The sequence below is a fragment of the Mugil cephalus genome, chromosome 5 (genome assembly GCF_022458985.1).
Source record: "Mugil cephalus isolate CIBA_MC_2020 chromosome 5, CIBA_Mcephalus_1.1, whole genome shotgun sequence".
Taxonomy (NCBI): domain Eukaryota; kingdom Metazoa; phylum Chordata; class Actinopteri; order Mugiliformes; family Mugilidae; genus Mugil; species Mugil cephalus.
The window spans coordinates 19261694-19287080 of NC_061774.1; the positions used below are offsets into that span (position 1 = coordinate 19261694).

At 46.3% G+C, this 25387-nt stretch overlaps 1 protein-coding gene across 1 annotated transcript in view; it reads left to right on the plus strand.

The window, feature by feature from the left end:
• Positions 1-25387, plus strand: part of tenm1 (teneurin transmembrane protein 1) — a 174913-nt gene that overhangs the window by 17303 nt on the left and 132223 nt on the right. The window lies entirely within an intron of this gene.

A 25387-nucleotide genomic window follows, 5' to 3' on the forward strand; every position in this document is an offset into this window, starting at 1 on the left:
CGACTTGAAATAGGATTGAACACCCACCAGAAGCTGGGGCAGATTTCGGTTCAAGGCTTTGAGGAAAAGAAGTTGCAGGGGTCTACAGTGCCTGACTGGCTGCCTGAGGGCAGCTGACAACCGCCTCTGTGGGGGGAGACTCTCGCCTGGAAGGAAGGAGAAGTTGAGAGGCGGGGGTGAAGATATGGGGCCAACTAGAGAAGAGTCTGGGATGGTGCCAGCTATCTGTCTTGCACTGCTGGGCTTGGCTGGGCTCCCCGCAGATGGGGAGTTAGTTAGAGGTGCACACAAACAAAGACGGAGCTCTTCAAACCGTCCCCAAGGGCACTGTCTGTTTATGTGCCGCAAAAAAGGTGGAACGCATTCGGTGGCTGAGGGAAGCAAGGGTTATAGAGATAGAGAGGGAGGGGGGGGAGTGAGGGAGAGGGGGGTGTGGGAGAAGAGAATTAGAGTCGGGAAGAATAAGAGGAAGGGAGAGCTGAAAAATGCTAATGAGAGAATAGAAATGGTAATGTAATGGTATAATTAGAATGAGAATAAAAGGAAATGAGTGGTTGAGGGTAAAACAGGTGAAGGAGAAGCCGCTTCGATCGCGCGTTTGACAAAGATGGAGGGCGGGGGAGGAAACCGAGACGGAAGGATGAGAAGGAATCTTGCGGGAGGGGTTTTTTTTTTTAGGATGCGCTTGTTTATGTTTGGGTTGCACCCAGGGGAGCTGTTTAATGACAGGCTAGACTGGACAGGGAGTCAGCCTCGCCGAACACGGTGGAAGAGGGGAGAGGAGACGAGTGGGAGCGCTCGCAGCATTACACAGTAATCAATTTGTGACGGCTGTGTGCATATGGACCAAAGTTATTACCATTCGAGATGAGGGACTCCATCTTTACCCAGGGTCAGAATTAAAAGGGAGGGGGGTGGGGGAGCTGGCAGATGGGAGTGCGGCAGAGGAAACAGAGGATAGAGAGGATGTATGGAGTCACAGAAGTGATAGGGGAGGATTTAAATGTTCAAAGGCTTCACTCCTACAATGCACCAGGAAAGCTGGTTTACGCATGGATTTCATATGTCACATGATAATTACTGTACGTCCTATGGCTCTCAAAAGTTTGACACGCTCTCAAGTACACACACACTCACACTCACCCCTTTCCTCCATGTTTTCTGTGCTGCACCGTTATCCTTTCCTTGCAACCTCCGTTTTTTTCTTCTCTCTCTCTCTCTCGCTTTCTGTTTCTTCCCCTCCACCACCGGGAGCCCATTTATTCTCATCCCCTTCCTGTCCGTCTCTGTCTCTGACACATGGCCAGGTGTGTCCATGCGTGGCATCCTTTAATAGGAAATGTATTATGGATGTCACATTTCTCTCCATCAGCACAACAAAGTCTCACGCGCCCCTCTGTTCCCTGCGATAATGAAAGTTAGAGGCACTCGCGAAAAGATGTCGGCGTAAAGGGGCTGGAATCAAAAACGCTAACGCTCCTGCCAAAATGAAAGTGCATTTTAAGTCGGCCCGACCTTGCACTCCCCATTGTCTTCAGAGCTCGCCCCCCTCCCAACCCCATTAATGATGTCAGCTTCAGACTGGCAGGAATCCCTTTGTTCCTGGTCTGATTGAAGCTGACAAGTCAATTTACTCACCGCACGGGTGTGTCCGCGTATGTGTGTGTGTGCGCGTGTGTGTATATATGGGTGTTAGTTTGAGAAAAATAAAGACGGCGCAGCCGAGTAAGAAAGAGTAATAGAGGAAGAGATTCGGTTTGTGTGCGAGGGTTCGTTTGTACAGATGTCTACCTTCGCTTCTCTTTCATATATATATATATATATTTAGGGGTGGGGGTGAATTCTGGTTCACCACTCAGACCCTGCTGACTAACTCGGGAAAACATCGACATCCCAGAATTGACGACAGTTCGCCGCAAGAACGGAGGAGATTGGCAGTTGAAAGACAAACTGCGCAGTTCACCTCGAGTTTATTGCCGAAAGAGGCACGCGCCTACGAATAGATACGGCCTAAAGTACACCCAGCTGCGTTTATTAAAAATGTCGCTGTAAAACCATGTGAACTAATTAGTTGGAACCTGGCTGCGGGGACGCACCCATTCAGCCAAAAAAAAAAAAACATTAATGAGGTCAACATCGACGCTGAGCAACAAGGCCACAGTTGCGTTCGCCGTTCCCATATTCACCCCAAAAGATCTTGGACGGGCTTTGACTGCATTGGTGCCAAGCAAAATTGAAAACCTCCCCCGATAGAAAGTTGGGCCGTATTATACAGTGCATAGGTGACACGCCGAGTCTCTTTTATTGCTTAATATGAAAAGAATAGATATAAAGTATTACCTTTCTTGAAGAGAGTTGGATTAGAATATAAATAACGCTCTCATGTCTGTCTGTTACCAGGGTTACAAACTTTACCGGCAGCTGTAGTGAGATTTCCGCGGAGTTGAGGACGAGACAAGCCACGGACGAAAGAACACAAACTAGTTAAGTGGCTAGACACCACTAAAAGTTACCAAGGAAATAGGCATTTCATATAAAATAATAATGACGATGATAACAAGATGTACTTCTCACTTTTGACAGTAAAATAACGTTTACTTTTTAACAAGTTATAGATAAAACGTAACCTCAGGGCTCATCCAAGGCAGTTTAAACCTCACCAATTTGCCCTTTGCATCAGGGACAATTAAGGATGTTGTCCTTGCATGTGGATGGATGGACGTGTGTCATTCCTACTGCTGTATGATCAGCCAATCAATCAATGCCCCTGAGGGGCAATTCACATGTGCAGTTCGTTCCCACATTAAAAATAAATAAGAAATGACAGCATCATTAGGCAAAAGCCCAGTCCCCAAACATCCACAATAACATCCACAATACAAATTTATGCTTATGTTAGCTACAGGGATTATTAAGTGTTGAACCCAAAGGAAAAACTCAGGAGCTGTAATTTTGTGAAGATTTTTCAATTTTCAATTGAAATGCTGGTGTTCTGAGTCAAATCAAACAAAGCCACTCAATCTATCCCATCTCCCGGGCACTCTGTGATGTTAATGAACCCACTGTTGGTGCGCGCAAATGCGTAAGAAAGCTCGACACAGCCACTTTGGAGATCAGTCGGAATCCGCCGCAGCGCCAGCAAACTATTAGCCTGTTTGGCCGCGGACGGCCCGGCTTGCCGTGGCAGCGAGGAGAAGAAGAACAGGTGTGGCTCAGTTCCATTAAATGTCCCAGTAAGCCGTGACAGCGAACCAGCGTGCGCAAAAGTGGGACCTCCCCTGTGCGGAAGACAACAATCATTAACACACCTGTGCCTTCCCTATTGTGACAAGTCCAGATGTCTGCCCCGGAAAAGGCCTGTTTTGGTTTATTATTAGCATGAAGAATGTAAGTAAAAAGAAACTGACCTGACTCACAGGAGAGATGTTTGTTTAATCCGTAAAACCAACAGAACAGGACGGGACAATTTATGATTTTTTAAAAGAAGTTACATAAATATTTTCTTGGCGCACAACAGGTTCCAGTCCGCCCGGTTATCTATTTATAGCATCTCCGCTGTTTGGCTAAGGCTTCGGGAAGTCCGTGCGCCTGTCAGTTATGCCATTGTTGTTTCCACATGGATTAAGTGAAGAAGAGTGGGATAATAATAAGTGAGCTGTGGAGTTGTTGGTCACTGACCAACAGTCACTGGCGCTCAGTCACCGGGAGGGAGCACGCCAATAAAATGCACAGGAAAAACAACAGCTAAGAACTGCTGGGTGAAAGTCTGCTGAATTACTGCAATGTGGAATAGTAAAGAAAGACATTTGGCGGTATTATCTGGGTTACAGCACCATCCTATGATGAGATGCTAATTAGTTGACAATTTTGTCATTATTTTAATCAGTTTCACTATTTTCACTCTTCTTTCTTTTATCTTTTTCCCCCCCTACACGTTTGCAATTGACACGTTGGCACGTAGCAGACACCCTCCTGGTTTTACATCGCTGCACTTTTCATACTCCGTGCTCTGAGCAGAAAGGGTTCTGAGGCAATTGAAAACAGCAGTCCTGAGAAAGGCCCTATCACTCATTATTCCAGATAACTTTCGGTGCAAAAATGCAAATATCTGTGTAATTACCATGGCCTGACTAAGCACTTGGGCCTGACTGGGCCGCAGGCCGTCCATTATTATTATTTTTATTATAAGTTTTTTTTTTGTTTTGTCTTTTTTAAATTGACAACTTCCTTATAACGGTCTGATCACAGTGCTAAATTGGTACACTAGAAAGGTTTGAGTGTTTCATTTCCGTCGTACATTGCAGATAATGGTTTGAAGAAAATGGGTTTTCAAATTGCCTCAAACATTTAAAGTCCCCGTGTTGGCAATCAAGCCTTATGAACGCGGTAGTACAGAGAAACATGGTTAGTATGGATGTGATTCCCATACAATGAGATAGGTCACTTAAACAAACCAAACGCAGCTACATCAATGAGCGCAGAACATCAAACAGACCTGAAACACAATTAAACAGATTTTAAATGACTGTACCTTTAATTAAAAATGCATTTAAGGCCTTTCCAAAAGAGTTCACACAATGATGATTAACCCGACTGGTGAATCCTGATGCATTTTGCGGGAAACCTGATTCTGTGGTGCCATTCCCCTTAGGGAAACATTTTATGTCAATCAGCAACAATTTGTCAAGCAAAGTTGAGGAACTGAGCAACTGAAATAATGGGAATGGAGCCGTAAACAGCAAATAGGAATATGGCTGAGTGACAGTTATTAATGTAACCTGGGTTCTGTGAATTCACCACGTCTGGGGATCAGGAAGAATTAAACAGAATTGAGGAGGGTGCAAGAAGAGAGTGGATTTAACGACGGTGGACATGCATCATAGTGTTGATCCAATTATGTGGACCACCATCAGATGCTTCTGTATAAGTAAGCTGTGTACGTTTGTGTTTATCTAAAAGCATTGTCTTTATTCTACACAAAGTAGCCTGGTGTTGGATGGATTTTTTTTCGAGGCAGGATGCTACTAAATGAATATTAAAAACTTTTGATCTAACACCTAATTTAAGACTAAGTAATTGGAACAAGGCAGTGCAAGGTATTAATTTCTTTACACTTGACAGCCTGCGACTCACTGTGAACACACACATTTCTCATCCGAAATTTCTCCCGAGCAATAATACATCCACTCGTGTGTGTGCATTTTTCATCTGTGGAAGTGGAATCCATCTCGCTCTCTTGTCAAATATTAGAATTGCTTTCTTATTATTCTACATCTGCGGGAAACTGAAACCATTTTGTATTTTTTTTTTTAGTGTTGGTCTCACAAAGGAATAATGAAGACATCGCAGACAGCAATTTATTTATTTATTTTTTTGTCACAGTTCGGGCGTGAACAATTGATTAATTAATCAAGGAGTGATTTTCAGATCATGTGATAATGAAAATAGCAGTCGCACTAAAACGCAAAAGAAATGAATAAACCAGTGCAGGAAATAACAGCCTCCCTCATATGTCCCAATTTGCTGGAAGGTTTTCCGACCACATTGTACACTGCTAATTCAAAATGTACCAGAATTACTCGAGAATGGGGCCACTGTGCTTTTTTTTTTTACACATCTATCCTCTCTCATTTCCATTTTCTCTTACTATGTTTATCCAGTAAATGAAAGATAAGCAAAATGAACGTCCTCCGCCTTGAATGAGAGTGTGAACGTCATTTGTTACGGAGTAGGTGCCAGGTCTTTCCTTACCTTTCCTTCTTCTTGTTTTTTTTTTTTTTTTCATAGCCCTGTACTTGCCCTTGCCTTGAAAGAAGACAAGCTTGAATGTTACCTTAAACATAAATGTTACATGGTGGATATAAACTAGGTTGTTGGAGGGCTCGGGGGACTGCACAATGTCATAGAGGGCCCTCATATCCTTTATAAACATGGCCCATTATATTTTTATAATGATGTGCCAAAGTTTTTCAGTTAAGTTTGACCAAGCTGCGTTTCGAGTAAGAATTGCAGAAGGGTTGGCAAGGGCACGGAGACAAAGGCTGCGAGAGTTGCGTAAAAAAAAAAAAAAAAAAAAAAAAACTGACCATGCGGTTTAATGAGCGGGCGCGCGGCACAAAGAAAGACGAAGAGAGGGCACAAAGAGGAGAGGGGAAGGCAGAGAGGCTCGCTGGCGAGTGAGGACGTCGCGCGGGATATTAGGGAGCCGTCATTAAAAAAAAAAAATACTGGCGAGTTTTAAAGCGCTTTTAATTCTGGGCTAGCAGTCATTTGAAATGTGTTAAAAGTTTGAGATGCAGTTCAGCCGCGCCGGTGGAACGCGGCGAAGCAGCAACAGGTGCTCCTCAGAAATTCAGACGGGAATCAGATTTTAAGGATTTCTCCACTTTATGATGCAATTCTGACATTTATTAGGCAACGTGGACTTTTAATTAGATAGTGGGGGAATTACAAATGTTTCATGTAAGCTCTCTCATCCAGGGGTGTCAGATAAGAGCGTTCAAGCAATGTGAATGAAATGGATTTTATGTGTATTTCCTCCGTCTGATGTTGAAAGACACAAATCTCCTCTTGGCAGCTCTGCAGCCGCGATAACCCCAGCGGAATCTGGAAACCACAATGCCTTCTAAGATAGAGACATCTGCAAATGTGCGAACGGAACCGCAGACGTGGACATGTACACACACACACGCACACACATGCACAGCTTCGTACTGTCTCCTCTAGCCTCCCACCGGTGTGTTTGTGTGTGCGGACTAAGTGGCCGCATCAGGCAAACAGCCGCGTACTCTAACTCCCTTCTTGCCTTCCCGTGGCCCAAGGGGTTTCGCAGGAATGGATTTGTCTATTAGCTCGTAAAGAACATTGCTCAGTGCCATATCGATCATCTGAGCTGTAACGTTTAGGGTCTTTAAGTTGTAGAGTTGATCTAGTGGTACATGGACTCCCCTGGCTATTTTACCAGAGTGAGAGATGATCAACTTAACCCTGGTGCTGCGCTTGGCCAGAGGAAACACTATAAACACGTCCGTTGGAGCCAGAAACCGTTTTTATTGAACCGGCCCGCTCTTCGGGCCATCCAGGAGAGGCCGAAGAGCTGCTATGAATCCGCCAGGTGCCTCGTTGCAGCAGCGGCGCACGCGTGCGGTTTCCCTCTCCTTTAATAGCGGCCTCATCACACAGTTAGCCATGCAGCCCTGTGTTCTTGACAAGCTGTCAGGATGTTGGACCCCACCCTGTTGTCCTAATGATGGACCTTTACAGCTGACTGATCCGGAGGAGGACTTACTGGACTGTTACTGCCGGCTTGATGGGGGAGACGGGGTGCGCGCGTTCCACGCTTTTTTTTCGCGGCTGCGTGCGCGCGTCGAGCTACAGCGGAGAGTAGGCGCGAGCGTGATCATTTTCTCTCTGGCCCCTCTGCAAACGCTCATACCCCTCCTCCAAGTCTCATCTTGCTGCCATGGCAACAGTCATCAAATCAGAACATCGGCAGTGGCTTTCATCTCACGCTGTCCAGTGGCTGCCTACAGGCTGTCTGTATACATAAACTGTGTGATGGAAACATCACAGAGTCCGTCCGCTACTTGCCATTTTAATAAGCGGCCGCATCCCGCTCGGCGCCCCGTTCACCGGCATCAGCAGAGGAGGTGAGAGGCAAGGTTTTTTTTTTTTTCTATTTTTTTTTTATAATAAACAGTCAAATAAGCGGGCTTAAAACTGTTTTTAGCTTCCAGCGCTGTTGGAGTATTAAAATGAGAGGAGAGCATGGTGAGTGGCACATGAATAAGCTCTACAGTAGAAAGGAACAATAGCCCTGAGAGTGTACCGAGAGATTAGTGCAAATCAGAGTGTTCTGCACTGGGGAAGAGAGGCTGAGTGGGGGTGGAGGACACAAAGGTGCCTGTTTGGACGCGCGCACACATGCTCGGATGCCCACACATGCTCCCGCTGCTCGTGTCGGGGGCCAGTGTGGCGCTGTGTATTTTGGATTTGTGTTGGAAAGTGCAGCCATAATACAGCTGAAGTGAGAAGGATATTGTTGCCATGGAGGGAAGGGGAAACATTTTTTTTTTTTTACTTTATATGGAAAATGTTCCCATACAGGCATTGAGCAAAGACGCCGGCTTTCATGAATGAACATCTAGAAAAGCCCAAAGGAGCAATTAAGGAGAAAGGATGAGAGGCGTAAACAAACCAGGACCTTTATACTCCACACAATAACATCCTCAGATTGGATGAATCTGACCTGCCTCTGAGCAGGCTTCTGCTGTAAAAAAAAAAAAAAAAAATTAACGCGATAATGAACAATGAACCTACTGGCATTGTTTGTCTGATGATCGGAATTGTCATCCGGGCCTGCACAGGGATCGGAACACATCTGCGCAGAGGATGTCAGTGATAGTAATGGCAGCGTAGTGGTTTCCCCGGCATTAACAATTGCTGCCATTTTACTTTAACTGCTTGTAATAATGGCTTCTCCTCAGCCCGGGCCGTTGCGATGCGGGGACGGCCGGGGACATTTCTCTGCCACGGCTGCGGCGCTGCCTCGTGTTAAAGGCTGCCGTCGCAGTCGCCGTGGCAGCGGCAAAGGCTGTTGTTACATGGCACGATGCCCTGGGCCCGTCAGACCTCCGGGGTGTGCGCGCCACCTGTCATTATCAGCGCGCCGGCCCTGGCAGCAGCGGACGGCTAATGGTCCACTGGGTCTCACCCAACAATCTGCTGACCGGTGCGAGCGCTGCCGGTCGCGTGGCCGGACACCTGCGTGCAAAGCCGCGCGGCCCTCGACGAAACTTGTAATGTTCCGAGAGAAAAGGGACAAAGACGAACAAACGAACTGATGCACGGGTCTGTTTCGTTCCTTCGCTCGTGCCCTGTGACGGACTTCTTCCGCTCGCTGGAGAATTATCTGAATGATTTATAGGATTCGAGTGGCGCTTTTGTCACGGACAGCTTTTAATTGAAAAAGCCACAATAGGACTTTGGAAAGCCATTAATTGTTACAGTTAATTAAGGTAAACATTAAATGAAGAGATTTTTAATTGGTTTCTCTTGATGAGGGTAGGGATCTGGGGTGACCACAATCTGCATATGTAAATAACTGAATACTCCTCCAGGCCTTGGCTTAACTCTCTCTGCCTTAGAGTCCTGTCTCTCTCTCTCTCTCCCTCTCCCTCCCTTCCTCTGTTTCTGTTTGTTTTCCTCTGTTTCTGTTTCCCTCTCTCTCTCTCTCTGCACACACACGGTGCACATGTGCGCAAACACAACCCGGACCCGCGTCACCTCGCGCCCCAACGCAGCTGCCAGTGACACAAACGGGGTGCTTTACCCGAGTGGCACTGACGTGATGTATGTACATGCTAAATGCTAAACTGGTCCCCGAAGAGGTACGTTTGCTGAGATGAGACGTGACAGATCGGCATGAGACGTCACCTTCATCTTTACAATATGCAGAATTATCCCAAGGCCTCCGCAGCCCACGCCGGCGCTGTGTTTAATTTTAGCTTTTCATTTTTGAAAGGACTTCTGTCGGCATGTGTTTGCCCAGTGGTGCTCAGCGCAGACAGTTTGATGGACCACTTTCCCCTTGTGTTAAAGATTCATTCATCCGCTGTCACACCGCGACAAAGATTGCGACGTGTGCATATAGGAAAACATCACACATAAAACAGCAGCCTCTCTCTCTCTCTTTTTTTTTTTTTTAGGTGTCTCCCGAACAGCTGCCACCTGTGCCTGAAGATGGGGCGTTAATAGTGCACTCAATATCTTGACTTGAAAGATAACACCATATAGATAATCATGCTATTAAATAAACAGCTTCTTAAAATGCCTCAAAAACGCGGCTAAAAAGCACGAGCATTTTACGCGGGACTCGGGCAAAAGAGAGTGGTGGTGTCAGGGGAAGGGGGGGGGTGAATTTGCAGTGACGTCGCCAGGTGAACGTGTGCGTGCACGTGCGTGTGTGTGTGTGAAGCAGGCAGACAATTGGACGGCGGTTTGGTCACCCGGTCACCCCGCCGCAGTAGAAGAGCTTCTCCCGGCCAAGGCGAGGCTCTTGCCAGTGTTTCACAAAGACAGAATGTGCTAGCGCTGTCCAAACAGATGCTCAATGCCATTTCCAGATAGTGTTTACGTGCGTGCGCGCGCGCGGTTGGGTGGGGTAAATGTGTGTACTCCTGTGCATTTTGATCCAAACAGATGTTTGCTTTTTTCCAATATGTGTGTACTAGCAAAATCAGATCAACACCAGCCGGTGCAGTGAGTCTGGCCAAGGTGGATAATATTCAGTGAATGCTGTAGCCAATACACACACACACACGCACACACACACGCAACACTGAAGAGACTACGTGGGGCGACTTGTAGAAAGAGCACATGCAAGCAGATCTTTACATAAAACATACAGGGAACACTTTATGCTTTAGCTGACTCCATGGAACGAATTGCGACCCGCAGATTAACGACACGTGAATCGCCGTGATTGCAAGTAACTTAGCAACTGCAAGAAATTGCAAGCAATCAGTAGCATCTCTCTCTCTATATATATATATTTGATGTTCCCACATCCCCAAAAACATGCTCCTGTCCCGCCCCAGTCCTAGAAGGCTCGCTCCTTGCTCCATATTCATGTTTCGTTTTCTAAGAGAGCGGCGGGGTCGCAGTCATAATGCAATAAATTTTGATTCAATACTCTTAAAATGCCATTGCCATTGAATTTCTTTTCCAGTAACGGCATTTGAATTTAAGTGGCAAACGGCTTGATTTGTCAATCCACACACATCACGCACTTGTCAGCTGCCACAAGGCTTCGCTTTGACATTTTCCCTGTCCTGACCCCCATCCCACGGGGAAACTGTAAAATCGTCCCTAGTCCGATTGCCCCTTTTTTCGGAAACAGTGATATTCACCAGTGATTCTTCAAAGCTTTGGCCGTCGAAAAGAGAGAGGAGGGGTAGGGTGTGGCTGAAAAATACAGGCCAGGACACTGAGTCATTTGTCCTGGCTGAGATGCACCATATAGTGCCGCTATGTGTAAACATCTAATATGCAGACTCTGTCGCGGGCGCCAGCGAAGCTACAGTACAAACATTCCCATGGTCTATTTCCTACAGCGTCCGGGGGACTTTTCATGCCTGTTGTGCCACCGCAGCAGGCCAGTTTACAGTTGCCATTATCTTGTCATTGCTCGGTTTAAAGCGTTGCCGCACAGCTGAGGCCTTCTGCGTGTCGCCTCGGTTTCGAACAGCTAAGGTGAACTGAAGCGTCACAGCCCGAGGTTCACTGCTCTGCGGTGAGCGAGAGGGATTTTAGGCATCCAAACCGAGATGGTGCACCTCCACATTTTAATAGCAGAATATAAAGTTTTGCTGTTAAAATGTGGAGGGGCATACAATGTGAGCTCGGATGCCTTAAAATTCATCGATTATCTGTTACCGCTTACCCTCTGGAGGATCACGGGCGGGTTAGCGTCTGTCCAGGCTGTCAGTGGGTGAGAGGCAGGATACACTCTGGACGGATCGCCAATCTATCACTGGGCTATTATAAAAAGAAAAGAAAAGAATATCCAACTCCCAAAACTGAAAATCTTTCGGGTCCAGCTCCACTTCCCAGTTCCCAAGTACTACTTCATTAAAGGCTACTCGTACTTGTGCTGCTTGTACTCGCTGCAGACCATGTCCAATTCGGCCAACTTCGTACGTGTGCTTTGCAACATGATGAGCAGATCAAAATGTTACGGTCTTTCACACATCGCATTGCCGAAGAGTATGGGAGACATCTGAAATAAAATGAACTAACCAACAGCTGCAGTAAAATGCTGCCTCCGTATTAACGCAGCAGTGATAATAACCATCTCCACTGTAGATTTCACATGGACATGGATTTTCTGAATTAAGAGATATTAAGATGGTACATTACATTTTTCAGACATTTCAGACCTGTACGATAGCGATTGATTTTTTTTTTTTTTTAGTTCATTATTGCTACTTTCTGACTCTGAATACTCTCTCCGCCGTTTAATCAATACACAGCCGTACATCTGCAAGCGTACCGCCATTATCTACCATTACGTTTGTTGAATCGTGTCATTCTGGTGATTGTCTCCCAGCTGTGTGTCATCAAGGCCAGATCTTTTTTCATTACGCATTTTTTTATATATATATATATATATATATATATATATATATATATATATATAATTTCGGATCCACTGAACAAATTAGAACAAAAATAATATATATTATGTTACCTATGAGGAGGCACTTCCTTTAAAGCACAAAAGAGAGCGAGAATCTGTGCAGTAAACGCTATTAGATTACATGAAAGGCTGTGACGTGACTGGCTACAGTCTTATTCTGCAACATCAGTGCACTGATACCTACTGTGGCTATTTACAGCTCAGTGTAAATCCCCATACCTAGTGGTGGCAATATGCAGAAGCCTGCGTATCGGCATCACTGCACCTCTGCAAGCAATTATTAGGAAAAGAAAAGTCCTATTATTCAATTCAAGAAAATGGGGAGGGAGTGGGCAGAAGGTGCATCATGAATGAATGGACTTAATGTTATTCGGTGAGCCCTGTGTTTATGTACTGTAGCCTTTGTAATCGCCCTGCTTTTAATGCACACTTGTTAATTTAGCACTTACAAGAGGGAAAGCTCCACCCTCTCCTTGAGTTAATGTTGCCACGCCTGGTTTCCATTCCGGCATGAAACATAATAGTTCATAATATTAGTGGCGGCAGGTATACGTTGCAAATGTGCAGCAGTTTTTTAGGGAAACAAAACCAGAAACTTCCTTGATTTCAGAGGTGGGCACGAGCAGATTTCTCATTTCTGTCTATTTTGCCGTCTGAAACAGCAGCTGTTACTGGCAGATTGCATCTCCTATGGCTAGTTTGCTAATTAAGCCAAAGTTTGCTCCATGAATCTCTGACTGACATTTCATTGTTTGACATGTTACTAAGAGTCTGAGGCCAGATAGAAAAAAAAAAGCATCCTCGCCATTTTACCAACAGCACAGATGGCGCTGAATATAAAGGAGAATCGCTGTTCCCTTTTGAAGTATAGAGATATGTAGTCCTAATATTTTAGGTATGAAATGTAGAAGTCTGAATCATATTTCATTCTAACGTAATCCCGTAATGCTGGCCGGTGTGTAAACTTTCCAGAATCCAATAAAGTCTAGGGCCGCGTTTCTATAATTAGGATAAAGTCAGATAGAGTATCAGTTTGTATGTATCCAGGACCAACTCCAGCAGATGTTCCAGTTCCGGTTCCACGGTTTTTTCTTACATTACCTGTAATCCCGCAAAATGGAGTTAGAGTGGCAAGAAAATTATGTTAAACATTTGGAATGAGGTTTTCTGCATTAATTCATCCTGTTTCCTTCTGATTCTTCTCTTAGTAAGAAATATACATACAAACACAATGTGCTTAACCACGTTATGCACAAACACTTCCAGTGTTTTTGTCTTTATTGGACGTACCTTTTGAAAAACTCATCTCCTTTGGCATCAATCATCAGTTGTTTTTCTTTTTTAGCTTTAGCCGTGTTCTTTGGATGCCTGGTCTAAGCTGCTCTCTTGAGGCTTTTCCACGGTGTAAGGTTTAAGGTTTGGGCTCTGACTCGGTAAATGATACCTGGAGGAAATCAATTTACCCTTGATGATGGCTATCCCAGTCCAAAGGCGGCTGAGCATCTGCTAATCATGTCGCTCCATCCATAGTACTTTGGGAATGCAGTTCCTTGCACCAGTCAGATTTGCGGGGTGTCACATGTTCTCGGGTAACAGACAACGGAGATGTTCGGGATTGGCTTGACAGCAGAGATTTTGACTTTCACACTAGGAGGGCCACTGATGCTTTAATGATGGCTGCATTCCCACTAGCGGTGGATCCTTGATGGGCGCACGCTGGTTCGCCGTCACTTAATGGGACTGTGCTATAATTAATTGCACCTGTGCATTCCCTACTGTGGCAATTCAACATGTCTGCAGGGTCTGTTCCTTTAGCTGGTCTAGGCCTTTAGCTGTTTCTTTTAATACCATTTCGTCCTAGCCGGGCACCCACTTTCCACAGAAATATAGTGTCTTCATTTATAGACATTCTGTTTAACTGTGGGCTGATCGATATCGAAATTCTTTCAGGTTACTTTATGACCCTCTCCAGCTTTATGCAAGGCAACAATTCTTGATTGTAGGCCCTCTGAGACCTTCGTGGAGAGACAATGCTCCCATCAAATAGTTCTTCTTGTAAGTAGCTTAGGTAAAAACGTTTATTTATCTATATCTAGTCAAAGTAGCTGTAACTCATACCTCCATACGTGATGTTTGGAGGCCACGGTTGTAATTTTTTTCTGCCTGGACTATAAATATTTGAAGGATATAGAAAAAAGTAAAACTTCAGTTTAAAAGAGTGTAATAGTTTTGGCTGCATCCATTCATCATGATGTTTATGCTGCTGGTTGATGGTGGCTAGCCCCCCAGACGTGCTAAGCTTTGAGAAACAGTTTTTTTTTTTTTATGATTAACATTTTATTGGCATTTCCAGATACTGCGCATTTCAGGCATACACTGTATGTGTCAAAGGTTTGATTAAATAACCGACAGCATTAATGTTGACGGTATGACAATATCCACAGTGCATAGAGTCCACAATCCAGCAACAGGATAAACAAACGAAAACAACTTAACTGAAATAAACCAGAAAAGCAAAAAAGTAAACAGATCAACTGCCCCAAAAAAAACAGTGTTAACAATGATGGTGCAATATACAGGCCAATCCCCTGCCACAGGAAGAAAAGGCAAACAAAGAAGGGAACAAGGGAAGTGATATTAGCCCTGTCCTCTAATGTTAGCTAGTTCCCATGTCAAATTAAAGCTCTCATTCATGAGTCTGTATGACAGGCCTCCCAATGCCGCTTATCTACGTTACTGACAGGATGGGAGGTCCTTAAGTACGGAAAATTTGATAAACAGTTGAGGGCGGGCAAATTTCTTTAAATAGCTCCCGTTACACTTCTGCCTCTATATTTTGAGTGTAGCAACTTTAAGAAATCCGTGATCTACAACGTGTCAACATAAAACTATGTGCTCGTGCATATTTACAGGTATGTAGGTAGGTAGGTCAGTCTGCCCCGAACAAAAATCACAATCTGCTCCGACTGGTCAGTTCCAATGGCCTGAGCAGGCTCCACCCTTACTAAAGCATGTCATGGGGCACAAAAATAGTATACGCCCTCAAGTCCATGATGAATCACCAACAGTTATTCGGGAAATTTATTTTTATTTAAAAACATACTAAATGACTTTCTTTTTTGGCGCCATTGGGGCAGCAACTGACCTGCAGGTGCAACACATAAAAAATAATTAGATTTCACGAGGATATTACATTCTCTTACCCCATGCACATGGCTTTAAGGACCTATTCTGCCTCTCTTTATGGCTCCCAAATTTTTGGATTTGAATGAGAAGCATTTATGGAGACACTGTGTTACAGTTCAGTCCGTCTTTAAGCCCAGGGTGCATCATAATCTAGAAACTACAGATGTGCAGTTTTTAGACGGAGCGTCGTGATGTGCTCATCATCCGTTTCCCTTCCAGGAGGGTGTGGCGTTACATTCAAGGTGTATTCGTCTGTTGCTTTTCTATCTGCGGTGGAATAAAGGGGATGAGAGCAGCCTGAGTGGGGGTAGATCCCCGTACGATTTTTGGGAACAAGCTGCAGAAATGAGTCTAGCCAGCGAGATGTGCTGAGCGATGATCACCTCGGGGAAGCGTGAGCCGAACCCCCTTGTTGCTGCAGAGAGAGGGAGAGAGATAATGGAGTATGCAGCAGACAATAGGTGGATGCGGTTCTCCTTTCTAGTTTTCCTTTTTTTTTTTTTCCTTTTTTTTTTTTTTGGGTCAGCACCAGAGATGGGTCAGCATGCAGACGGCGCGGAGGAAACGGGGGGGGGGGGGGAATGAATGAGAGTAATATCTCATACGTCTGTCTTTGTCCCTGGTTGCCCTCAGTCAAATCCTCACCATTATGTTTTCATGCCTGATTTATGTGACGTGTGTGATGTAGCAGTATTTTTTATTTCATTTTTTTTTTTTTTTTCTTCCTGCTTTACAAGATGGAAAACAGAGAGGTGGCAAACACTGTAAACCAGTTCTGGAGCTGCATCTCTGCCGGTGTAACACAAAGTGATGGAAATAGCAACTAAATATAAATCTCGGTTTGTCCTCATAGCCCATGGCCGCTGCTTCTTTTCCCGGTGTAATGTTGAGTAGGCAGGGCTTATGCAAGAGCTATTTACACCAGGTCTGTCTCAGCTGAATGGATTTCCCCTGATATTTCAAGCAAGGGGGGAGGTAAAGAAGGGGCGAGGGAGGCAAGTGGGCGAGACGGGCAATGAATCAAAAATGTATATGTGCGGTTGTATGCTACATTAGTGGAATGAACGCGGGGTGATGCACGATCACTGCTAATGTTTGGCCAAAGGCGGGGAGGGAAAACAAGGGAGAGAAACCTGCGGATTAATGCTCCCGTGACCACTGCACGGCCACGGGAGGCAGGCCTGCGTGAGAAGGTTTATTACAGGCGAAGGTTGTGATTGTGTGGATGTAACACGGGCTGTAATCGGCGCCGAAATAAACACGGCTGGTTGGCGGTGCCGCAATCATCGGTTAATACTTTAATGAAGACATGATGGCTCAGAGATCAAAACCTCTCCAGCTGAGAATGCTGCTCCCGCTAATTTTACTTATACAAGCACGGAGTGGCTTTACGCTCCAGCACATTGAGCTGAAATATTTTCTTTTGTGAAGCAGATCCTTTCCCGCCGCAGTGTATACTTTGCAATTTTTGAGACGTTTATTTTTTTTTTGAGCGCAATTACGCAACCGCGAGGGACCGGACTTGTCAGGGAGGCTGCTGTGTATTTACGCTGTACATTTTGTTTTTTTCTGGTTGACATCAGGGATCATCAGGCACATATCTCTTGTTCATTTGTCAAGCCTCTCTCTCCTCTCTCCATCCATTTCTCAACACCTCCCGGTATCATCAGCCACAGACTCTAACCACCCGCGGCGAATGTGAATTAACAGACGGCATGCTGCTAGCAGCACCTTGCTTGCCACTGAAACAAATTCATCACACAGACCTAGATTCCGCCCCCCCCCCACCCCCCCAACTAATACACACATATACGTACACACACACTTTCACCCTAGAATAGCACTTCACATATCATACATCCATGGTGTAACACTTCGCACTTACACAGTGTACTTTGTGATCAGGAGAACAATAACTTGGGCAACAGATTTTTTTTTTCATTTTCTGCCACATAATTTACGGTGCCACTGTGCTTTTTTAGCTTTTTTTTCCGCGGATGTGAGGAAAATGTGCTCCTGCCTTTTCTGATCTAGTCAAAGCCCCTGGCCTGTGCTTAAAATGCATCCCCGTTCAACCTCTCCTCAATTGCCACATTTATATATGAGTGGGAGTTGCTTGAAAATCGATGTCCATCGGAAGTTGAAAGGAAGAGCGAGACAGGTTTGCCCACAGGTCAGAGGTGCATTGTGGGATATTGACTAGTCCCAGCGCTGCAGTGGGCGCGTTGAGAAAACGCGCGTCTCACACGAATATTATTGACAAAGGCAGTGCAAGCCTGCACCTCAGTAAAGTGGACAGATACTTTATTATCCTCTGAGAGGAAATTCGTTTTCGCAGTCAATACATGAAAACACGACACACTCTAATGGAGGCGTACAGGAGGGATTCGTCTTTGTACTGAGAAGCACGTTTTTTTTTTTTTCCGCGCCACAAAGAACCAACATGAGATTTGATATATACCCTTTGATCTAACATAAACAATTTCCTGATGGTTAAAGGAAAAACCGTGGTACCAATTCAACCTCAGTTAAAAAGTACACTGGCAATCTTCAAGCGCACGTGCGAGTCATGTAATTATTTCTCTTCGCGGCTTTAAAATAATGTAACGCAACACAAAAGGTTCGCCGGCGTTTTAGATGCCAGTGTCCCGATAGCTCGCGAGCACCTGAGCACGATTTGCTGACTGGCCAACTCCGAACGTGTATAATCAGAATTTTAATTGCGTCGCTTCGATAAAATCGATGGCCGGTGAGTTCAGGTACCGCGGCGCGGTGGCATGGAGGGCTGGAGCAGCTTGCCCAGCAGCAGCTTCGGGCTTGGCTGAGCACACCACCAAGCGTAAACGGTTGTCTGTGGGTGGGAAGCCGGCGTGGGATTGAAGTTGTTGTCAGCGACCCTCACCGGTCCATGGGTCGGCTGTACGGCGACGGCGGGGTCTGGGGGAAGAGAGACCGCGTGTCGGTGATGTCAAATGGTCGGCCTACTCCCTCCTAAGGTCAGCGGTGGGAGGTCGAAGCGTCACGGATTGTAATGTACAAGCTTTTCACACATGTTTCTCTTCATTTTATTATTTTGACATGTTTTCTGGAAGGATCAACTCAATCACAAGTGTGGGTACACGAATGGGCCTACAAGAAATAGTGCTGTAACGTGTGAGACACTATGCATCCCTTGTACATGTGAATATGTCAATATCATAGTTTGGAACCTCAAGAAAATATACAATGACGTACGGCAAGACATCCATTACTTTGTTTCACTTAGTAATGAATGTTCTACTTAGCCTATCTTGACATAATAATTAGACTATAGTGAGAATAAAAGTGCTAAACTGGATGAAGAGCGTGACACAAAGGTCACCAAGAGTTCAGCCAAATGAAGCGTTAACAAAAAGCTTCATTGTCTTAATTATTTAATTTCTCGATGCCGCCATAAATCCTGAAAATTAATTTAGGGGCTCTCTGGCCTGGCCGTTAACAGTCAATGCGCTCACGAGCGAAGTACATACGGTGCACCTCAGCCTTGATTCATAAGTGTCATCTCTGCGCAGTTAATTTGATTATATTGGTGTTGCATAAATTAGACCGGGCTCAGGAATCCCGAAGGTAATGCAGTGAGCGTTACTGGACGAGAGCAACAAGTCTGCGTTGTTTCCGGTTGGCGCGTACAGCGCGGCGGTCTCGTGAAGCCGTAAAATTGTAATTGTCCCTTGTTTTATGTGTGAGGTGCGCCGGAAGAATGCGGTTCAGATTTTGATATCTGTAGATATAGATTGGGCAAATGAAGGATGAAATGTAGGGTTGGTGCTGCTCATTTTAATGCACTTTTAAATGTTGGATGGGGAATTTTGAAAGAAGGATGGAGGTGTCTTAGCAACGGACGCTCTGTTTGTGAGTAAATCTAAATAATGCACGGATACGGCTTACACATTCCAGCCATGATTTATTATGTAAAACATTTCAGTATCATATTTAAACTATTTATGTTTGCTTTCGTTGAAATACTGCTTAATTGCCCTGCAGTTGTGTAAATCACCAGATAATAGCATCTCATTTCATGAAGTCATACATTTGACATCGTGAAATGCTAAAAAATATATACATTTTTCTTATTTCTTTGCGGGTTTTGTGTAGGAATGTAAACTAGGAATTCAGGGAACATCTATATAAGTAATGTTGCTCAGAGATCCAAGGTCACGGTACACAGACATATAAAGTCCATTAATGTACAAAGGCATTAAAGCAACAGGTCATCGGTGAAACATAAGCTGAGGGGATGTTCGGGGTTGTGTGGAATAATAAACCCGCGTGCAGAGAGAGAGACGGAGAGAGAAGAGCCACGGTACCATTCTGCAAGCGTTCCGTGCTCCCCTCTGGAAATAGTGGCGGTTCAGGCTTGTTAGACTTCTAAGAGCAGCAGAAGCCTGTCATTTCACATTAAAGTAGCCTAGCATTGCTGCTTTCATGGATTTAGTCCTCGCCGGACAGAAAATGATATATTTATGTATAGATTTAAGATGGGAGGCAGACAAGGTAGTCTACTCATCCCGCATTAGCCTCTGTAGGTGTGCGCGTCCGAATACACACGCGCCCCCGTGAGTGCGCGTCGGTCCCTCGCTGGTACAATTCCTTTCCATTATAAGGCATATGCCATCCTGTGTTATGGTGAGCCGGGCTGTTAGCTGTTACTATGACTGTCACATCTTTAGAGGCGAGGGGAAGGGGATATTTCCTGTTTAGATGCCACCAATTTCCTCTTCATGCATGGTGCGCACACGCACACACACACACGCATGCACGCCAGCGCGCAATTGATAGATTTATTATAGCGTGTCAGGAAACTGCAGGCTTCACATTTCAGCAAAATGGACCCATTTGGCGGGCGAACAACGGCAACCCTCCCCCTCCCCCTCCTCCTCCACCACCGCCGCCGCCGCCGCCACCACCCCTTCCTCCACCTAACTCCTCTCAACCCCTCATCCCCCGGCCCCGCCCATCCGGGCCGACATGCCAGCCCACTCAGCCGAATCCAGAACGGCACCAAATACATGTTTCTGTCACAAGCTTCGTGTCAGCTTTTTTTTTTTTTTTCTAACAGGAGCAGGAGAAATGGGGGAAAGAACGGGTCATTCTGACAGTAGGAATCACTCTGTGCGGATTTTAAATGTTTTACGGCCTTAATGGGCCTCCAGAAATAGATGCAGTGCTAATGTCCTTTGACTGTATGAAAAAAAGAAATGTGGGGTTGGTGGGTGGGTGGGGGGGTGGACGTGTCTGCGTTAAGTGCGTGCGCTCTGGAATTTGCGTGATGGGTGTGCGCATGTCCGTTTGTGTCTGTCTCTGCTCTTGTGTGCGATTCAAATGGGTTTAAGTGAGGGATTCACGCATGCAAATGAAGCCACTTAAATCTGGGTCCTTTTTCCCCTCCATCTCAAAGGACACCCTCTTTTCTCTATTTGGAGCACCACTTTGACATCAGCCCTATGGAGGCGCGGCCCTATGGGGCTTTAGTCTTAAGTGGTGCACTATAGACTATAAGGAATCATCCAGATTTGCCTTATATAATCTCTCATCCCCGGAGACATCCACAACAAATCCTTAACAAGCCCCGCGCTTGATTCAGACACTCGACATAACCTATCGCCCAGCTTGAGCATTAAGCATTACCTTCTGAAGAAAGTGTTCAATATCGTGGGATTCCTGGCATTCGGTGCTTCCAGACAGCATTTGCTTCCTCAGAACGGTTAACCATCTCCCAGCATGGTTCCTCTTCTCCAGACAGACTCTGACTTAGAATATTGATCTCTCCGCTAGCCGTATCCTTAGCCCTCAGACAATCCATACTAAATGTATTAGCTGTGGAGAGAGCTACGATGTCCTCTGCAGCTAATCATATTTAGCCACAGAGAGAGGCATCTTTAAAGAAGCAGCCTGTTTTTTCGGGGGGCCAAAGTGAATTGTCCGGACCGGGGGATGGTGCTGCAATGTGCAACATCAAAAGGTGGGCCTCGCGAATTAGAACTTCATCTCGAAACGTTGCGCTCACGAGAGCGCGTGGGCTCGCACGGGCCGCCGCGCATATGTCGCGTATGGAGGAGTCATTCCTATGCACCGGCGTGATTTTTCATAATTTCTCTCCTCTGTCGTCAGTCACGCACCCTTTCCCTTTCTCTCTCTCTGTATCTCTCTCTCTCACACGCGCACTGTTATGCATCACAGCAGGCATCACACAGGAGAGCGGCACTGATTGTCGAGTGGGGCAATCAAAGGCCTTGATGCTAATCAGAGCTCTCTGTCCTGCCAGTTTGGGATGATGGTTGGAAATATACAATAAAGAAAGGCTTTTGCAGAAGATGCCCAATGCCTGGCTGATGTGATTGCTCTCTTACCTCATTCACTGGGGTAGCAGGGGGATGGAAATCAGACGTGAGCCAGGGGATAGAGCCGCGTACTGGCTCCGCGAGCTCCTAATTCAGTGCCACGTGTAATGAGCTTTGGATTTGGGCCCCCATCATGCATAGAGTTTTTCCGCCTAATCTGTTAAACACTTTGCGAAGCATTCATTCCGTTTGTTTGGGTTGATTTCCGTGCTGCTACTTCTTTAGAGATGACAGTGGTACTTTTGTTTGGCGGGATCTCCTGCGAACCGCTCTCGTAACACCTGTGCCGCTTGATGCAGCGAGCGTATTCCTGGCACTCATCTCCTCTCGCTGTAGGGGGGCTGCCGGTGATGTGTGTTTTTCTAACTGCTGATTTCTCCGAATGTGCGCTGAGCATCTCTGCGTTCGTCCCTGCCTGCGTGTCGCAGCTCTTGCCAGCACCGCTTTTGGACATATGTGCTTTTGGATTTCGTGCGCTTGTGTGTGTGTGTGCGCGCGAGGCAGAGGGGTTTGACAGTCCGTCTCCATTGTGTTTCTCGACTGTGAGCATGTGCTTGCGAAGGGTCTGTGTGCTTGTGTGTGTGTGTTACCTCCGCTTGTTGTTGGTTGACAGACTGTTGTTCAGCCTTCTGACAGACAGTTCCATTAAATCATGCTGCAGTGGTAACCTGCAGTGACAGGACGCCATCGCCTCCCTGGGATTCCTCCATCAGGGTCTCTCATGCGCTTAACGAGGAAGTAAACATGCTAAATTGTCTGTTGGAGATGAAGTGTGGAGGCTGTCTCACTCCCGCACGTCACACGTGATGCCTCCACGAGCTAGTTTGCTTACTTAAAGGAACACGCGTAACACGGCGAAAGCACAAGGCCGAGAGCCGCCTTTGCTCCTCGAACAGAAAAACATCGCGTGCCCCAGCCACGGTTTGTGAGAATAAGCAGCATTAATGTTAAATGCCGCATTCTGTCGCGACACAAAGCGCCATGCAAAATGACGTGTTTATGCCAGGCTTACATGTGGTCGGAGCGGTCAGAATCCAAGTGTGGCGAGATAAATTGTTTATTTTGCGACCGTAAAACTGCACATTCGCAGTAATATTTTACGCTGGAAACATAACACTGAGCTTCTGGAAATAAGTGCTTGTTTCTTAGACCACAACCACATTGACTGCCTTCCTGAAACATTTTCTTTTCTTGCGGTTTCGTGAGCGTTCCGCAGTCAATTGCTTTCAAGTCCTCGGCGACGGCGCTGTACGTCGGTGCTACGGTTCCAAGTAGGCTGCGCAATAATAAATGCAGGCTCCTTTGATGACTCCTCTAATAAACAAGCGCTTGCATTTGAAGATGCTCTTTGTTGTTGCGAATCTTCCTGCAGATTGAGGCAGAGTCTGCCTGGTGTGAAAACGCTGAGTGGATTTTGAAGAGGTGTTGAGTGCAGCGGATGATGGCTCCGCTTGTTCCTTTTAAGGTTATTTTAAGCCGGAGACCTGCGTGGTGTGTGTGTGCGATGTGTGTCGGGGGTTGTGTTTTAATTAGAGAGACGAGAGTGTGTCCTTGGGCTGCTGCATAGGGTCAGGAGAACCTGGTAGTCTGGGAGAACGGTGGCTGGGACGAGTCTGGCAGGCCTGCTAAACACCCATTACCCAGACGCGTAGGTGCGCTCGAGAGCGCGCACTCCACGTCCGCGGCCGCACACACACACACACACCGATCGTGCGAACAAACGCACGTACGCGTCCCGGTCTTGGCGCCATTCCTGTTGGCCGGCGATGCCATGGTAACTGAGCAGCCTGCGTCTCCATGTGTTCCGTGGCCTCCTCTTGCCTCTGAAAGCAAAATTACCACTAGCACTACTCCGGGGAGGCGGAGAGTGATAGGCAGATTGAGGAGGGCGGCGAGAGGTGGAGTGGAAGGAGCAGGGGGAGGTTGAGGAGGAGGTGAGGGGGAGCTGAAAGAAGAAAAGGTTGAGAGGGGAGTGGAGGGAAGCATCTGACATTTATCCTCCTCGCCCAACAGAAAATGCCACTTCAGACTGGCATCTCTCTCTCATTCTCGGCGACGATCTCCGCGACGCTCTCCGGCCTCCGCCTGACCCCCAGCCCTCGCCTGCTTCACCTGCATCCGCGCACCTCGCTTCAATTCCCTCCACCTGCCGTCGGTCGCGGCCCCTCTCACTTGGCCGCATCAACCTCCTCCCATTTCCATGTCTGCCATACAACCTTTGGCTTTCGTCCAGGCATTTCCTCCTTTCCCCCGTAGTCATTTCCATATCACAGGCCCTCACCAGCGCCACATCACGCCCATCTTTCGTCAGCTTTCCTCTTTGATTATTTGCCTCTGGATCCTCTTTAACCTCACCCCCCGTCCCTCGCCTCACCTGTATTTGCATCTCCTCCTTTCTGTCTTTTTCTCAAAAGCTAACCTTCCCCCCCACTCTTCCACCTCACACACACACACACCTCTCGTGTGCCTAGCCTGGGTTCCAGCCGATGATGGGACTCATACAACCTCCCAGATGAGGCGATAGCTAATGGCTGTTGAATAATGCATGGCAGGCAGGATTTAGAGAGCCCGGTCTATTAGCCTGACCAAATACTCTGGGCTTTTATTAAAGACCAACACTTACAATTACAAACTACATTAAGGCCGGGGTCCTGTCCGAGCCCCTCCCCACCCCCCGCTCTCCATTCGTATCTGTCTCTGCAGTCATAGCTAGGGCAGAATATTATCTTTTGCCTTTTAAGATTTTATAGCCCTGCAGCAGCTGACCCTTTTAGAAGGGGTCACCGGCAGTCTTTTCTGGTTGTTGTGTCTTTTTTCTTATGTTATTGTGTCAGAGGTTAGTGGCCCTTTTAGTCACAGCTGTAGACAGGGAAAGAGACGGGTGACGCGAAGGGCAGGGGTGTCACATTTTCACTGTTGGTGCTCCGTGTGATTACAGAAAGTCGGTGCATATGTGTAAGCCTTTTTATGTTTCTCCTCACTGCGGGTTGTTGGGTTTTACGGCGGTTTCGTGCCCCGGAGTTAGTGACAATGAGCGCTTGTATGTATATATATATGACTGGTGTAAGTATATTGGCAACTGTGCGTTGAGTAAACACTCGCATTGTGCCAAGTGCTCGGCGGCGGCAGAACTGTCATCATTTTCTAGATGGATTTTAAATTTCTCTGTGCTTACTGTTGCCGCCGCGGATAGGCTCGCTCGCACATCATTCCACATGATTATACATGAACGTTAATGGTCACTAATAGCTATAAGTGCCTGGAAGTGTGTGTCTTGTAAGTGGCTTCTGAATAGTCATAAAGTGTTGTTAGCTAATGGCTATCTAAACATCCTTCTACCTGGCTATGTTTAAGTGCATACTTAGCTGTCTGGCTGTAATAGCGTATTGACCTACCTCTTAATTTTCAGATTGCTATGCATGGTTTCATCTTCCATTTGCATACTAGACTGTGACACGTCTGCATATTCTTGACAAGTTTGCAGAGCCAGGTGTTTGTGTGCCACGGCTCGTCGAGACGTTTTCAGGGGGAGAGCGCAGCCGCGGGAGCGGTGGTCGGAGGCCCTCTGCCGTCGCTGCTGCCTTAGGGTTCAGTTTTTATATGCTGACAGCTCTTTAATCAC